The sequence below is a fragment of the Mustela erminea genome, chromosome 18, assembly GCF_009829155.1.
Source record: "Mustela erminea isolate mMusErm1 chromosome 18, mMusErm1.Pri, whole genome shotgun sequence".
Lineage (NCBI taxonomy): Eukaryota > Metazoa > Chordata > Mammalia > Carnivora > Mustelidae > Mustela > Mustela erminea.
In genome coordinates, this window is record NC_045631.1 from 45,121,479 (window position 1) to 45,127,044 (window position 5,566).

Here is a 5,566-nt window from a genome sequence, read left to right on the forward strand (position 1 = left end):
TATGAAAGGCATAAACACGAAAGAAAATGGGGTGATTCATTGGCTCGGAGAGAGTGTGTTGTAATTGGACTGTAATCTTCAGAGAGGAGATGGTCAGGCTGGTCCTGGATGGCCACCCCACGGCCACTGTGGCCTTGAACCCCGTTACCAAATTTTGGTTCCCATTATTCACAGGAGCTGTGTTCTGCAGTCGCCACGCATACTGAACTAGCGGATACCGAACCACTGCTCCTGGGGGAAATGCAGGCTAGGATTCCTACAACCTTCTCATTGACTGGATCATAGGCACCGTTGTCTTACGTGTCTTTGTTTTAAAACACCTTCTTTAATGCATATCGTTGCCTCATTCATGCTGAGCTCGTGCCCGAGAGCACAGCAGCTCACACCGAATGATGGCTACCTAACATACGTATTCTCTCCATGAGGCTCATCGTAGCCTCCTTGTGCTTACAGACACCGGACAGCCCCTCAAGGCTATGTCTGGGGCTGTGTTAAACAGCAAAGTCACCTACAAGAAACACAAAAATGCCAAAAGCATGGCACTAAACAAACTATGAAAAGGGTACTTGTTTACAGCATGAGAGCTGAAATGAGGAGGCAGAACCGTTGCCTTGTTTGACCTCAGCTGGGAACGTGCCCAGTTGGACCAATCCCGGTTTTTTGCCACTCTGCACACGTCCGCGAAGGACCGCAAAAGCGCCGCCCGTATTGATTTGGGGGTTACAAATCCATCTCAGGGAGTAAGCGAATTGACAGCTACAGAATCATGAATAAGATGGACTGTCGTATTTCAAAAACGTAAATACAAGCCTCGCAGTTCTTGGAACGGCCAACGACCACTAGACACAACAGAATATTTTGATGCTCTTCATTTTGATTTTTCCTGTAATGCAAGAGAAAGGCACGAGAGCATTTAGGGCTAATGCTGCATTTAAGACTCAAGATCTGAGAATTCATGTGAGGCCACAGGACACTAAAGCAGTGTTTAGAACAGACCATCCTGGGTTATTCCAGAAGGGCAGCCTGTCAGAGGGTGACTTACAGTTCATTCTTGGTGCCAGGGAAACCAGACGACTTAACTAGCATCATCATTCTCGACTGAAGCAAAGCAAAGAGCCTCAGCCCCAGACCGCTTCTCTATTATGTCAGCAGTCAGCAATGCGTTCGTATGTGCAGGAGCATCAGGAAATCACAGCCCGCCAGTTGCTGGCAGAAATGTGACAGGCTCTGTCCAGCCATGTGTTTCAAGAACAGTCTGGGCAGCCTGGTGCTTCAGAATTTTCTGGAAGGGGGTGATAAATAACATCCCAGGGTTGCTTCCAGGGCAATTATTTATTTGAAATGCTAGACATGGTTTTATTTACTATTTTAAAATATAGAGGGGGGGGCGCCTAGGTAGCTCAGTCATTAGGTGTCTGCCTTTGGCTCAGGTCATGATCCCAGGGTCCTGGGATCAAGCCCCGTATCAGGTCCCCTGCATGGCGAGAAGCCTGTTTCTTCCTCTCCCACTCCCCCTGCTTGTGTTCCCTCTCTCACTGTGTCTCTCTCTGTCAAATAAATAAAATCTTTAAAATAAAAATAAATAAAATAAAATAAAGGGCACCAGGGTGGCTTAGTCAGTTAAGCATCTGCTTTCCACTCAGGTCATGATCTGGACCCTGGGATCCAGTCCCGCATTAGGCTCTCTGCTCAGTGGGGAGCCTGCTTCTCCATGTGCTGCTCCCCCTGCTTCTGCTCTCTCTGTCAGATAAATAAATAAATAAATAAATAAATAAATAAATAAATAAATGTATGTCTCTTATACAGGGAAAAAAAAAGATGTAGAAACAGTTCCCTCAGTCCAATCTCCCAGCTGACACACTGACTTCATCAAGGGATTCTCTTTATCATTGAAGAATGTACTTTGTTACTTAGAATTTGATCCTTAAAGAAGGTATGCTACAAACTGCCTAGGTGATATTTAATGCCAATTTTTTGGTATTTCCCCAAATTTTTAAGAATATTTTTATTAACATATAATGTATTATTTGTCCCAGGGCTACAGGTCTGTGAATCTTCAGGCTTACACATTTCATAGCACTCACCATAGCCCATACCCTCCCCAATGTCCATAACCCAGCCACCCTATCCCTACCCCTCCCATCATCCAGCAGTCCTCAGTCTCCAGTTTATTAAATGTAATTTTGTAGATGATAGGTTTTATTTTTTTGAGTAGTTTCAGGTTCACAGCAAAACTGAGTAGAAAGTACAGTTTCCATTTTCCCCTGGCCCTGATGCATAGCCTTGCCCACACTACCAACATTAACATTGGCGTGTTACCTTTGTTATAATCCATGAGCCTACACTGACACATTATTACCATGCAAGCTCCAGTTTACATCAGGGTTCACTCTTGGCACTCTCTGTCCTATGGGTTTGGACAAATACACGATGACACGTATCTACCATTATATCATACAGAATCATTCGCTGCCCTAAAAACCCTCTGTGCTCTACCTCTTCCCCCCCAACCCCTGACAACCAATGACCTTTTTACTGTCTCTATAGTTTGGCCTTTTCCAGAATGGCATATAGTTGGAATCAGACAGTATGAAGCCTTTTCAGATTGGCTACCCCCAAACGTGTGAGATCAATATCAGTTAATAACACATTTTTGCAAACAGCCATACTGTGAGCAGCTTGAGGTCTTGGTCATAGATGTCTTCCCAGCATAGAGGAGGCACTTAAATGTTTGTTGAAAGCATGAATGGATGAGTCTCCATTTTAAAAAAAGAAGAAGAAGAAAAGAAAAGAGAAAAGCAGATTCTCCAATTTTAAAAAAATCAGAACACTAATAACAGACAGTGTTAGTACTTACAACTTATTATCACCTGGGAAAAGAAAAGATATTCACTCTTAATAAAAAACAGTTTGTAAAAAATAAGATACAGACGCCAGACTGTCTCTCTCTCCCCATAGATGATAGATAGATAGATAATGAGATTTGATTCAGATCTTTAAATTCTGACTACAACCTTCATAGAGTGGGATCTCCCATCTGAGGGCATGGTTTAAGTGAAAGGAATTTCTGCTCAGCTCTTTCAAGTTTTGTGTTTGGGCTCCCCTCTAAGCACTCCCCAAATTACCTGACACTCCCCTAGGCTGGTCTATCCAGGGTGTCTGAGCAAAGCCAAACATAAGGAGAAAATGACCTCACGGATCCGTTATGTGTTGTCCCTATTTCTAGCCCCAGAATCATCTTCACTTTTTTGACAATAGAGCTGACTGCTGAGTCATGTGTAACCGAAACCTTCCTCTGCAGTTCACCGTGCTTCCTGCTGGAACCCTGGGAACCTAGACCAGGAGCGGAGGCCTCCCCAGGGCAGTGGAGGGAAGGAGAGGTGATGCAGGGAATAGAAAAGCAGATAGGAAAACCTGAGCCTAAGCAATGATTATTAGTGAGAGGTAAGCCCAGAACAATTAAAACATGGTTCTGCCTTACTTTACATAACTAAAGGGTTTATAAATTTGCATGTAAATCAACCTGCATGTCAACTGCAACAAGGGAGCTAATATATATATAAAATGCAGCCCTCTGCTCGGCGGGGAGCCTGCTTCCTCCTCCCTCTCCCTCTCTCTCTCTCTGCCTGCCTCTCTGCCTACTTGTGATCTCTGTTCAATAAATAAATAAAATCTTTAAAAAAAATAAAAATAAAAAAATAAAATGCAGCCAAATTAGAAAGTTTTATATCTATAAATTTATAGATATATAAATTTAAATATAAATTATATAATTTAATTATACTATTTTATTTATTTTTATTTTTTATATTAATTATATATAAATATAGATTATATAGATTATATATATACATATATGTGTGTGTGTGTGTATATATATATATATATATATATATACACATATGAGTTTATTTTAGAGAGAGAGGGAGGGATGGTTAGCAAGAGAGAGGGGCAGAGGGAGAAGGAGAAAGAGAATCTGAAGCAGGCTCCATCTCCTGACTCTGAGATCATGACCTGAACTGAAATCAAGTCAGCTGTTGAGCTGACTGAGCCACCCGGGCGCCCCCTAGCTGTATTATCTTGGTATTTTCCTATGTTGTCTTTGAGAGAGGACTGTCTAGATGTCTCATCAAAACGCCTGGGTGGCTCAGTGGGTTGAGCCGCTGCCTTCGGCTCGGGTCATGGTCTCGGGGTCCTGGGATCGAGGCCCGCGTCGGGCTCTCCGCTCAGCGGGGAGCCTGCTTCCCTCCCTCTCTCTCTGCCTGCCTCTCTGTCTGATTGTGATCTCTCTCTGTCAAATAAATAAATAAAATCTTTAAAAAAAAAAAAAAAAAAAACCATTCTGCCCCGCAGACCATTAGGCAGGACAAATACATTTGAGGCTAACTAAGTATGCCATGAATCTGGGCCTTTGACTTCATGTTGAAAATAAAGGAGTGTTGGTATCAAAGGCTGTCCTATGTTTCAAGAGCAAATGCCTTGTTGTGAAAAACATGTTCAGGAATCTATTTCAAAGAGAAAGAATGGGTTGCTCATTCAGAGGAATTACCAAGTGAGATGGCTTCCTAGCATTACTGTGGTTATTCCTTGACATCCCTTCCTGCCCCTGGAGCTGGTATTTATCTCTCCAATAAAGACTACATTTCCCAGCCTCCCTTGCAGCTATGTGAGGCCACACACGGAAATCCTGGCCAACAGGATGTTAACAAGAATGTCATATGTAACTTCTAGGAAATACCCTTGAAGGAAGAGATGCTCCCTTGTTTATCTCTTCCTCCCTTCTGGGAATGTGATGCCTGGAGTTCAGGCAGCCATTTTGCACTCTCAGGGAGTGAAGGGGTTCAGAAGAGCACACCCCAGCCCCCACCCCAGAATGAGCCACTTTGGCATGTGGATTATTTTGAGCTGGAGGCTTGAGACCCTGTGGGATCAAGAGAAACTTTTTAGCCTCCCTTAACCACCCAGAGAAATCTAAGTTGGGGGTCTTTCCAGCAGAGGTAAATTTTATCTGAGTGACCCACCTATATGGCAGGGCAAACATCTAATTTCCAAATATCTGCTGTTCTCATTGCCTGGTAAAGTGTATTCCATTCCTCTGAAATCCCAGACCCCTATCCACTTCTCCTTAGTTCAGACTGAACAGAGTCCAGCTAGAAGGACCTTTGAGGGAACAGGAATTCTGCTTCCCAACAGGAGCATGCTAAGGATGGTAGAGAAACCAGACAGATGGACATGGGCTCCAAAAAGGTCTTGGAGTTTCTAAATCAGCCTTCGACTCCTCCTTCTGGGCTCCTATGTAAGAGGGAAATACAATTTTCTCTTGTTTGAACCACTGCTATGTTGCATTTTTCACTCAGAGCTGAATCAATTGTTAACTGATCAAGTTATAAAGGAAATGCTTATTTCATCTCATTGTAGACGTTATTTAATTCAATTAAATGGACCTGTTAAATGGACCTGTTAAACCCCTTACTACATAGAAAAAGAAGACGGAGGTTCTTAACCTCAGGGTCCCTGAACTTAAAAGGGAAACAAAATCATCTTTATTTTTACAACCTTTCCTGGA